Consider the following 12,629-nt stretch of genomic DNA (forward strand, 5'->3'; position numbering starts at 1 on the left):
CCGTTTCCCATTAGAGAAACGTCCCTCTGACCTGGAGAGGCCGAAAGGTCCCCTCGTCTAATGGGAACTAGTCCACTCGCACTGAAGCAACTGTTTCCCATTAGAGAAACGGCCCTCCGTCCCGGAGAGGCAGAAAGGTCCTCTTGTCTAATGGGAACTAGCCCACTCACACTGAAGCAGCTATTTCTCATTAGAGAAACGGCCCTCTGACCTGGAGAGGCAGAAAGGTCCCCTCGGCTAATGGGAACTAGCCCACTCACATTAAAGCAGCTACTTCCCATTCGAGAAACGGCCCTCCGACCTGGAGAGGCAGAAAGGTCCCCTCGTCTAATGGGAACTAGCCCACTAATACTAAAGCAGCTATTTCCCATTAGAGAAACTGCCCTCCGACCTGGAGAGGCAGAAAGGTCCTTTTGTCTAATGGGAACTAGCCCACTCACACTGAAGCAGCTATTTCCCATTAGAGAAACTGCCCTCCGACCTGGAGAGGCAGAAAGGTCCTCTAGTCTAATGGGAACTAGCCCACTCACACTAAAGCAGCTACTTCCCATTCGAGAAACGGCCATCCCACCTGGAGAGGCAGAAAGGTCCCCTCGTCTAATGGGAACTAGCCCACTCACACTGAAGCAGCTATTTCCCATTAGAGAAACTGCCCTCCGACCTGGAGAGGCAAAAAGGTCCTCTCGTCTAATGGGAACTAGCCCACTCACACTGAAGCAGCTATTTTACATTAGAGAAACGGCCCTCCGACCTGGAGAGGCAAAAAGGTCCCCTCGTCTAATGGGAACTAGCCCATTCACACTGAAGCAGCTATTTCCCATTAGAGAAACAGCCCTCTGACCTGGAGAGGCAGAAAGGTCCCCTCGCATAATGGTAACTAGCACACTCACACTGAAGCAGCTATTTCCCATTAGAAAAACGGTCCTCCGACCTGGAGAGGCAGAAAGGTCCTCTCATGTAATGGGGACTAGCCCACTCACGTCTAACGGGAGCTGGCCTTCTCAGTGTGAGTAATCTAAACCCCATTATTATGCAGGTCCTGACCACTAGAAGAGCAAAAAGGGCCATTTCTCTAATGGGAACTAGCCTTCTCAGTGTGAGTAGGCTAGATCCCATTATTATGCAGAAGTGGCCACTAGGGGAGCAAGAAGGGCAATTTATCTAATGGGAACTAGCCGTCTCAGTGTGAGTAGGCTAGTTCCCATTATTATGCAGGACTTGGCCACTAGGGGCAAAAGGGGCCATTTGTCTAATGGGAATTAGCCTTCTCAGTGTCAGTAGGCTAGTTTCCATTATTATGCAGGACTTGGCCACCAGGGGAGCAAAAAGGGCCATTTCTCTAATGGGAACTAGCCTTCTCAGTGTGAGTAGGCTAGTTCCCATTATTATGCAGGACTTGGCTACTAGGGTAAAAAGGGCAATTTCTCTAATGGGAAATAGCCCACTCACACTGAAGCAGCCATTTCCCATTAGAGAAACGGCCCTCCGACCTGGAGAGGCAGAAAGGTCCTCTCGTCTAAAGGGAACTAGCCCACTCACACTGAAGCAGCTATTTCCCATTAGAGAAACGGCCCTCCGAACTGGAGAGGCAGAAAGGTCCCCTCGTCTAATGGGAACTAGCCCACTCACACTGAAGCAGCTATTTCCCATTAAAGAAACGACCCTCCGACCTGGAGAGGCAGAAAGGTCCTCTCGTCTGATGGGAACTAGCCCACTCACACTGAAGCAGCTATTTCCCCTTAGAGAAATGGCCCTCCCACCAGGAGAGGCAGAAAGGTCCTCTCGTCTAATGGGAACTAGCCAACTCCCACTGAAGCAGCTATTTTCATTAGAGAAACGGCCCTCTGATCTGGAGAGGCAGAAAGGTTCTCTTGTCTAATGGGAACTAGCCCACTCACACTGAAGCAGTTATTTCCCATTAGAGAAACGGCCCTCCGACCTGTAGAGGCAGAAAGGTCCTTTTGTCTAATGGGAACTAGCCCACTCACACTGAAGCATCTATTTCCCATTAGAGAAACTGCCCTCCGACCTGGAGTGGCAGAAAGGTCCTCTAGTCTAATGGGAACTAGCCCACTCACACTAAAGCAGCTACTTCCCATTCGAGAAACGGCCCTCCCACCTGGAGAGGCAGAAAGGTCCCCTCGCCTAATGGGAACTAGCCCACTCACACTGAAGCAGCTATTTCCCATTAGAGAAACTGCCCTCCGACCTGGAGAGGCAAAAAGGTCCTCTCGTCTAATGGGAACTAGCCCACTCACACTGAAGCAGCTATTTTACATTAGAGAAACGGCCCTCCGACCTGGAGAGGCAAAAAGGTCCCCTCGTCTAATGGGAACTAGCCCATTCACACTGAAGCAGCTATTTCCCATTAGAGAAACGGCCCTCTGACCTGGAGAGGCAGAAAGGTCCCCTCGCATAATGGTAACTAGCACACTCACACTGAAGCAGCTATTTCCCATTAGAAAAACGGTCCTCCGACCTGGAGAGGCAGAAAGGTCCTCTCATCTAATGGGGACTAGCCCACTCACGTCTAACGGGAGCTGGCCTTCTCAGTGTGAGTAATCTAAACCCCATTATTATGCAGGTCTGACCACTAGAAGAGCAAAAAGGGCCATTTCTCTAATGGGAACTAGCCTTCTCAGTGTGAGTAGGCTAGATCCCATTATTATGCAGGAGTGGCCACTAGGGGAGCAAGAAGGGCAATTTATCTAATGGGAACTAACCGTCTCAGTGTGAGTAGGCTAGTTCCCATTATTATGCAGGACTTGGCCACTAGGGGCAAAAGGGGCCATTTGTCTAATGGGAATTAGCCTTCTCAGTGTCAGTAGGCTAGTTTCCATTATTATGCAGGACTTGGCCACCAGGGGAGCAAAAAGGGCCATTTCTCTAATGGGAACTAGCCTTCTCAGTGTGAGTAGGCTAGTTCCCATTATTATGCAGGACTTGGCTACTAGGGTAAAAAGGGCAATTTCTCTAATGGGAAATAGCCCACTCACACTGAAGCAGCCATTTCCCATTAGAGAAACGGCCCTCCGACCTGGAGAGGCAGAAAGGTCCTCTCGTCTAAAGGGAACTAGCCCACTCACACTGAAGCAGCTATTTCCCATTAGAGAAACGGCCCTCCGAACTGGAGAGGCAGAAAGGTCCCCTCGTCTAATGGGAACTAGCCCACTCACACTGAAGCAGCTATTTCCCATTAGAGAAACGGCCCTCTGACCTGGAGAGGCAGAAAGGTCCTCTCGTCTGATGGGAACTAGCCCACTCACACTGAAGCAGCTATTTCCCCTTAGAGAAATGGCCCTCCCACCAGGAGAGGCAGAAAGGTCCTCTCGTCTAATGGGAACTAGCCAACTCACACTGAAGCAGCTATTTTCATTAGAGAAACGGCCCTCTGATCTGGAGAGGCAGAAAGGTTCTCTTGTCTAATTGGAACTAGCCCACTCACACTGAAGCAATTATTTCCCATTAGAGAAACGGCCCTCCGACCTGTAGAGGCAGAAAGGTCCCCTCGTCTAATGGGAACTACCCCACTCACACTCAAGCAGCTATTTCCCATTAGAGAAACGGCCCTCCGACCTGGAGAGGCAGAAAGGTCTCCTCGTCTAATGGTAACTAGCCCATTCACACTGAAGCAGCTATTTCCCATTAGAAAAATGGACCTCCGACCTGGAGAGGCAGAAAGGTCCCCTCGTCTAATGGGAACTAGCCCACTAATACTGAAGCAGCTATTTCCCATTAGAGAAACTGCCCTCCGACCTGGAGAGGCAGAAAGGTCCTTTTGTCTAATGGGAACTAGCCCACTCACACTGAAGCAGCTATTTCCCATTAGAGAAACTGCCCTCCGACCTGGAGAGGCAGAAAGGTCCTCTTGTCTAATGGGAACTAGCCCACTCACACTAAAGCAGCTACTTCCCATTCGAGAAACGGCCCTCCCACCTGGAGAAGCAGAAAGGTCCCCTCGTCTAATGGGAACTAGCCCACTCACACTGAAGCAGCTATTTCCCCTTAGAGAAACGGCCCTCCCACCAGGAGAGGCAGAAAGGTCCTCTCGTCTAATGGGAACTAGCCCATTCACACTGAAGCAGCTATTTCCCATTAGAGAAACGGCCCTCTGACCTGGAGAGGCAGAAAGGTCCCCTCGCATAATGGTAACTAGCACACTCACACTGAAGCAGCTATTTCCCATTAGAAAAACGGTCCTCCGACCTGGAGAGGCAGAAAGGTCCTCTCATCTAATGGGGACTAGCCCACTCACGTCTAACGGGAGCTGGCCTTCTCAGTGTGAGTAATCTAAACCCCATTATTATGCAGGTCCTTACCACTAGAAGAGCAAGAAGGGCAATTTATCTAATGGGAACTAGCCGTCTCAGTGTGAGTAGGCTAGTTCCCATTATTATGCAGGACTTGGCCACTAGGGGCAAAAGGGGCCATTTGTCTAATGGGAATTAGCCTTCTCAGTGTCAGTAGGCTAGTTTCCATTATTATGCAGGACTTGGCCACCAGGGGAGCAAAAAGGGCCATTTCTCTAATGGGAACTAGCCTTCTCAGTGTGAGTAGGCTAGTTCCCATTATTATGCAGGACTTGGCTACTAGGGTAAAAAGGGCAATTTCTCTAATGGGAAATAGCCCACTCACACTGAAGCAGCCATTTCCCATTAGAGAAACGGCCCTCCGACCTGGAGAGGCAGAAAGGTCCTCTCGTCTAAAGGGAACTAGCCCACTCACACTGAAGCAGCTATTTCCCATTAGAGAAACGGCCCTCCGAACTGGAGAGGCAGAAAGGTCCCCTCGTCTAATGGGAACTAGCCCACTCACACTGAAGCAGCTATTTCCCATTAGAGAAACGGCCCTCCGACCTGGAGAGGCAGAAAGGTCCTCTCGTCTGATGGGAACTAGCCCACTCACACTGAAGCAGCTATTTCCCCTTAGAGAAATGGCCCTCCCACCAGGAGAGGCAGAAAGGTCCTCTCGTCTAATGGGAACTAGCCAACTCACACTGAAGCAGCTATTTTCATTAGAGAAATGGCCCTCTGATCTGGAGAGGCAGAAAGGTTCTCTTGTCTAATGGGAACTAGCCCACTCACACTGAAGCAGTTATTTCCCATTAGAGAAACGGCCCTCCGACCTGGAGAGGCAGAAAGATCCCCTCGTCTAATGGGAACTACCCCACTCACACTCAAGCAGCTATTTTCCATTAGAGAAACGGCCCTCCGACCCGGAGAGGCAGAAAGGTCTCCTCGTCTAATGGTAACTAGCCCATTCACACTGAAGCAGCTATTTCCCATCAGAAAAATGGACCTCCGACCTGGAGAGGCAGAAAGGTCCTCTCGTCTAATGGGAACAAGCCCACTCACACTGAAGCAGCTATTTCCCATTAGAGAAACGGCCCTTTGACCTGGAGAGGCAGAAAGGTCCCCTCGTCTAATGGGAACTAGCCCACTCACAATGAAGCAGCTATTTCCCATTAGAGAAACGGCCCTCTGACCTGGAGAGGCAGAAAGGTTCTCTCGTCTAATGGGAACTAGCCCACTCACACTGAAGCAGCTATTTCCCATTAGAAAAACGGCCCTCCAACCCGGAGAGGCAGAAAGGTCCTCTCGTCTAATGGGAACTAGCCCACTCACGTCTAACGGGAGCTAGCCTTCTCGGTGTGAGTAATCTAAACCCCATTATTATGCAGGTCCTGACCACTAGAAGAGCAAAAAGGGCAATTTCTCTAATGGGAATTAGCCTTCTCAGTGTGAGTAGGCTAGTTCCCATTATTCTGCAGGACTTGGCCACTAGGGGAGCAAAAAGGGCCATTTCTCTAATGGGAACTAGCCTTCTCAGTGTCAGTAGGCTAGTTCCCATTATTATGCAGGAGTTGGCCACTAGGGTAAAAAGGGCCATTTCTCTAATGGGAAATAGCCCACTCACACTGAAGCAGCCATTTCCCATTAGAGAAACGGCCCTCTGACCTAGAGAGGCAGAAAGGTCCCCTTGTCTAATGGGAACTAGCCCACTCACACTGAAGCGAAGCAGCTATTTCCCATTAGAGAAACGGCCCTCCGACCTGGAGAGGCAGAAAGGTCCCCTCGTCTAACGGGAACTAGCCCACTCACACTGAAGCAGCTATTTTCCATTAGAGAAACGGCCCTCCGACCTGGAAAGAGAGAAAGGTCCCCTTGTCTAATGGGAACTAGCCAACTCACACTGAAGCAGTATTTTCATTAGAGAAACGGCCCTCCGACCCGGAGAGGCAGAAAGGTCCTCTCGTCTAATGGGAACTAGCCCACTCACGCCTAATAGGAACTAGCCTTCTCAGTGTGAGTAATCTAAACCCCATTATTATGCAGGACCCGACTACTAGGGGAGCAAAAAAGGGCAATTTCTCTAATGGGAACTAGCCTTCTCAGTGTAAGAAGGTTAGTTCCCATTATTATGCCGGTCTTGGCCACTAGGGGAGCAAAAAGGGCCATTTCTCTAATGGGAAATAGCCTTCTCAGTGTCAGTAGGCTAGTTCCCATTATCATGCAGGACTTGGCCACTAGGGCCAAAAAGGGCCCTTTCTCTAATGGGAACTAGCCTTCTCAGTGCGAGTAGGCCAGTTCCCATTATTATGCAGGACTTGGCCACTAGGGGCAAAAAGGGCCAATTCTCTAACGGGAACTAGACCACTCACACTGAAGCAGCTATTTCCTATCTGAGAAAGGACCCTAGCAACCAATGGTCCATTTCTCGGATGAGAACTAGTATGGACACCCGGCATGGAGTGCTCCTTCCTCTGTGGTTCTCTTCCTAGTACATCATACATGAAAACATTACAACGACTTAACGGAAATACGTGCAAATACGTCATGATGCCGTAAAGGCATTTTTAGAAAGTATCGGCAAACTTTTAAACAAACAAAAGCTATCCTGGCTCATAAGGACTTTAAATGTGCGATTGATAAAGAAAGAAATATAATGCCTCCCTTTAGCCTTCTCTGCCACACAAAACACGAAGAATGCCAAATCGCCACCCATGCAGGAGAAAAAATAACTGCAGTGTTATGCTGGAAAATCGTACCCAAATGCGTCTGTCTGCATTAAACACATATCCCCATCTGCTGCACATACAGATCCCCATCTGCTGCAAATAAGAAATCATCTCACCCCCTTCCCCTCTCCAGCAGGGAGGATAACTATTTGCTGTACTGTTCACTGGTACAGTGGAAGTCCCATTGGGAATGGAGGCGAATGGAGGCACACGCTGTGTCCCAACCCTCCCAATTTAGGCGGGAGACTCCCGACTTTTAAGTAAAAAATGTATCTATTTTTCACGCTCTCCCGCCTGTAATCATTCTAGCGCCAATGTATTCCTATGGGGAAATGGACATCTTCCGATTTCCCTGACAAAATCTCCCTACCTGGTGCATCGGAATGTTGGCATGTATGGTCCAGCCCCACTCCATAACACATCTCCCAGGGGCAAATCGCTCATCTGCATGATAAAACCCAAAAAATAATTGAATCCGCATGTAATTTAAGTAAATCTCACTTCTGATGCAAATTACAAACCCCCCAAAATGCACAGAATGACTGCCTTGCCAATATTGCCGCTCTGTATTAAAGTAACAATCAACATGAGTTCACTTTAAAACTTACCATAAACCAAATAACAATCAACTATACGAAATGCTCTTTGTAATGGAGGAATCTCAACGCCCTGCCTTCCCGCTCGTGCAAACAAGATGACACGTGAACGTCGTTGAAACCCACGTGTTGAAGGGCAGCCACGTGATGAAGTGGCGGCAGAGCGTTGCTATGGTCCGTGAAAGCCACGTGATGCAGAGCAGCCCACATGATGAAGTGGAGGCGGGGCGTTGCTATGGTCCGTGAAGCACACGTGACGAAGTGGAGATAGAGCGTTAGTATGGTCCGTTTCTCGGATGGGATCAAGACAGTACACGTTACGAAAAGTTCACGTCCTGCTTCCATACAGCATCAGGTGAGTGCATACGCTCCACGTCTTGTAGTGAATTTTATATGCAGTTCATTTAGCATCCATTAACTTACACGTTCACACCCTTTTGTTATATTCTTAAGAGGAGCCCTTTTGCAACCTCTGGAAATGCACATTGCAGCTGTAAATTCGTTGTATTGTACTTTTCACATGTTGAAATTAACCATTGTGATACGTGACTTTCTAAACGTTTGGTTTTGAAATTACACTGGGCAGCCTGTTGTTGGTACCGTAGACACAGTAGCTGCTCCGAAGCTCATTCACGGTACGGTTCAGGCTCTGGGGTGCTTGCAGACGCAGTAACTGCTGTGCAGCTACTACACAGACAGTGCTCTGGTGTAAGTGACTACACATCTAATAATACCTGCAGAGGCTAATGCTTGCAGACGCAGTAACTGCTGTGCAGCTACTACACAGACCCTTCTCTGGTGTAAGTGGCTACATATATGTTAAAAGTATTTGTACCGCGCATCGTCACCAAAGGAGTTCGTCCCCCAGGCGCTCTGGTGGATCTGTAAACGAGAAGGCGGGATGGGTGCGCTGATCTTTGGTGCGAGTATAGAAGCGATGTCAGTCCGTGTGTGCTGTATGGGCGGTATATGTGTTGTTGCAGTGTGGTGAAATGTGTGCGGCTTGCAGTGTGAGAGGTGGTTGTGAGTTAAGTATGCATAAAGTTTGAGCTTATTGGTTAGTGGGTTATATGTTTTGCAGCTAATCTTCACAGTATGGCTAAATGCCTAGATTTCGGGAGTCCTGCATGGTGCGAAAGCTGTTGGATTTGAGAGTCCTGCGTAGCGGGAGAGAGGCCCATGTCCAACAGATCAATAGTACCATGCACAGCTGGATTTGAGAAACAATTTAATGATTCAGTATGATCCTAAAGCACAGCTAGATTTTAGGTCCTGTATGGTTGTAGAGAGACCTACGCCTAAAAGAATTTTGGTTTTAGCGCGGTGCACTCTCTTGTATTCTTCTATGTGTAGTGTTGTATTCTGATGAGCTATGTATAGTGAGGTTGTGGTGTTTATTCTCCTCCTTGGGAGTCGGAGCAGGAGTTGTGGTTTCCTTTTCCCTACTATCTATGTGAATGTCTGACAGAACTTCGAGTTTGTTACAGGCCGGTTTGTTGTGGAAGAGTCATCTGAGTGCTTCCGTCTTGGTCTGTCTATGTGTTCAGTCTTTACCGTCCTCCTCTTGTGGCTATCTCTCATTATGTCTTTAGGTATGTTGTGGAATGTGTTTCCTTGGATTCTGTTTGTATTTGGTTGACTGGTGGGAACCAGGGTCAGAATCTTTATTCATCGTTGTTTTAGAGGTGTGGGCGTTCTTGTTGGTGGTCTTCTAGTTATGAATTGAAGAGCCAGGATTTGAGGATTTTCCTGATTTCTTGTGTTCTGTATATTATTTGGTAGGTCATTCCAAGTTTTGGGTGCCTGGTGAGAGAAATAGGATCCTCCTGAGTTTTCTTCTGTTGTAGGGATTCGGCTTCAGGCAGGATTTCTGCGCCTTGGTTTTATATTGCTCTGTGCCTGATGCACATAGTGATTTGAAGTAGTTTTATTGGTTGAGAAGAAGTCCGGCTGCTGCATTTTGTATGCGGTGTAGTTTTTTTAGCAGTAGTTAAGGCACACCCAGGTATACGCCATTGGCCCAATCTTCTCTGGACATGTACAGGGCGATGATGGTAAGTGTTTTGTTGGTGAATTACAGGAATGGTAGGATTCTTTTTGCCGCTCGCAGGAGAAGTAAGCATTTCTTGAGTAGAGTGTTTACTTGTGGCTCTAGAGTGAGATTTTAAAAAACCTAAAACAATCGACAATGGTGCGTGTGCGTGTGCGTGTGCGTGTGCGTGTGCGTGTGTGTGTGTCTGTGTCTGTGTCTGTCAGTCATTATCTCGGTTTTGCCTGGGTTAATTTTGAGGTGGTTCAAGTTCATCCAATCGCTATGACCAAGGCAGTTTTCTAGTGTAGTGTGTTTTTCTATGGTGTCATGTATTTTGAAGATTATTTGTGTGTCGTTGGCTTAGTTGTAGCAGGTGAGGCCTTGTCTTTTGTTGATTTTGATTAATAGATAGATGTTGAATAAAAGCGGGGAGAAAGATGATCCTTGTGGTACACTGCACGTGGTGTCTCTTGGGTTGGACTTGAAAGGTTTCATCCATACGGTTTCCATTCTGTTGGTTAGGAAGGATTTGATCCATAGTAGGGCGGTGTCCGTTATTCCCACTCCTTCTAATCTCGTGATCAGGATGTCGTGGTTGACTGTGTCGAATGCTTCGGATAGGTCTAGAAGTATCAAGGCAGTATTGTTGTCCGAGTCTGCGTTTGCTTTTAGGTCATCCCATATTGATATAATAATCTCACCCGTTTCTTGACCCCGGCATAGGGGGCGGCTGCCCGGGGGCGCAGTTGCCTTGGTCCCTGGAGGGCGAAATCAGAAGTGGCCTGGTGTAATTTGTGCCCCCTGCTCCGCATCCACTTTTTTTGGTAACATTAGTGACAGTTGACATTTAAACACATACCCAGCACACAGAAAAAACAGTAGGACATTGTAAATGCAGGACCCATCTGTTAGAGCTCTGTCCAGGCCCTGTGGGGCAAAATATATGCAAACATCCAAATGTGCATATGCGTTGACAACATAAGTGACTTCACAGAAAGAGCACTGCAAAAAGCATCACCAGTCATTGCTACTTTGAGACACCAAGGGAAGTGACATTACAATAATTTGGCATGAGTTAATTATCAAATAACTTTGTGGTGTGAAATGCACACATTTTCACTATTATTATATGGGTAGCATCTCTATAGCTATTAAAACCATGATTGAGGAACTATTTTTTAAAACCGCTTATAACATAATCATATAATAATAGAAGCTATGAACTAATCACTTACAGGGACTTCAGATAAGACACTCTGAGATTCAATGATTTGCCCCAGATAACGCACTTTGGTTAGGGAGTGAAAATGGGATGTGGGCAATTTAAGCAGTTGACCACATCTTTCATGGTTTACTTGATACACATATTTATTAACGCTTTGTTTATAGAAATGACTTTTGGGGGGTGGGGGGAGACACATACAACATTAAAAAAACAAGCATCACAAATTAACATTGCGCTATACAATTTGCAAACTATTCTCATTTGACTTTCAAAATTGTAGTCTTATTTCAAACACAGCATGCTGCATTATGCACCCCGCCCCCTGATTTCTCCCCCTCTTCCTTCTAATCGCTTCCAATTCACATTTCTTAAGGGACAGTGTGAAGTCCCTGAATATTCCCACCCCATTGATGTCTAATTGCTGCTATTGTTATGCTCTGTTGACACAGAGCAACGTGTTAAGATGCTGCACACCATGGGGAGCTGCTCTTCTGTGCAATATTTGAAGCTCAGGGCAGAAGTGTGAGCTCAGGGCAGAAAAGGCTTTGTTCAGGCCGGGGGTTGAGGCAAAGTCAGGACTTTTGGCGTCCCGCAGGGGGTGCCTGCAAATCGCTGGACAAAACCCATCGATGCGGGTAAGTCTCGCAAAATACGGGATGGTTGGCCACCCAAGTTGGGCGCGATTGCTGTGGGGAGAGTAGCTGCAGCACAGTAGCGGCAGCTGCTGACTGGCATTCACATAGTACTTAAAGTACTTGCGTAACGTTACGGAAGTCAGAGGCTCTCTGAACTTTTGCACCATTTGCGGGTGTGGGGGCATAAAAGGGTGCGTTTCTTGGTGGCCACCCGCCTTTTGTAATCAAGCAGGAACAACCCACCACGGAGAAAAAAAGACAACTGCCATTGAGCGTTCTTGGCTTCCCGCCCTCAAACTCCAATTGCTCCAATTGGTTTCTACCCGTGCACAAAGAAAGAAGACTGTATTGCCGCCCGACCTCACTTGTGCGCATAACTACTCTGAAACAAGATCGGTACAGCCCGATGCTTCAGTTGACATTTTAGAAAATGTTCCTTGAAACTGTGTACATTGCGTTCGGCTGGTGCTCAAACAGTAGTTTGCATAGTTCATTCACAGTGTGTTCTGGACAAGAACGGGTAAATGGTAATATTTTGTTTGACACTTTCCTAGCCCAGATTTTTTTCCAACGTGTAGATGCCTGCCTCGGTTGGATAGAGTGCGTGTATTGGATTGGATTTGCTGTGTTCCTGCTTCCCCTTTAGAATTTGTCCCACGCCTAAAATGGTAAATGGCAGAACGTAGGTTCACTCTGTTCTGTCCCAAAAAAAAGTGCTAAACGTTTCTCAGAGTTGAAAGCGTATTTTGGAAGTTGCTGCTGTTCTGGGCACTTTCAGCTGCAACCTTTCTTTTTGTTGGTTTTAATTGTACAGGTTTGAGACTTGTTACTGTTTTCTGCAGTTCAGAGAACTTCATTTGTTTAGGATTCGGGGCAGGAACATATGGAACTAATTGCACTTCTTTTCATGGTTCCATTGAAGTTTTATCCTCATGCAAATTGTTCTTTGTCCTGGCGGAAGTCCTTTCTCGTACAGATTTGGCTGCAGTGATGCAGCTAGGATTTCTCAACGGGGTGAACCTGCACTGTGTACATGTGGGCCTATGGTAAAGTTCCCCATAAACCAAAGGAAATATATTTGAGACGTTAAGTTTGCTTTTGCTCTGTCCCGCGGACAAGATCC

The 12,629-nt window shown here is 47.5% G+C and overlaps 1 protein-coding gene and 1 long non-coding RNA gene across 2 annotated transcripts in view; one reads left to right on the plus strand and one right to left on the minus strand.

Annotated features, from left to right (window-relative positions):
- LOC138569559 (uncharacterized) overlaps window positions 1-7,711 on the minus strand; it is a 384,208-nt gene extending 376,497 nt beyond the window's left edge. Inside the window, exons 1-2 of the long non-coding RNA XR_011303262.1 lie at window positions 7,627-7,711; window positions 7,389-7,462 (exon numbers count right to left, since the gene is read on the minus strand). This is a non-coding gene — a long non-coding RNA (uncharacterized lncRNA). The remainder of the gene's footprint in view (window positions 1-7,388; window positions 7,463-7,626) is intronic.
- A 119-nt stretch (window positions 7,712-7,830) lies between these two features.
- PSMG3 (proteasome assembly chaperone 3) overlaps window positions 7,831-12,629 on the plus strand; it is a 76,510-nt gene continuing 71,711 nt past the window's right edge. Inside the window, exon 1 of the mRNA XM_069647635.1 lies at window positions 7,831-7,969. The gene's annotated coding sequence lies outside the window, so the exon portion shown is untranslated. The remainder of the gene's footprint in view (window positions 7,970-12,629) is intronic.

Source organism: Ambystoma mexicanum, chromosome 2q (assembly GCF_040938575.1).
Source record: "Ambystoma mexicanum isolate Mex_15411 chromosome 2q, UKY_AmexF1_1, whole genome shotgun sequence".
NCBI lineage: Eukaryota > Metazoa > Chordata > Amphibia > Caudata > Ambystomatidae > Ambystoma > Ambystoma mexicanum.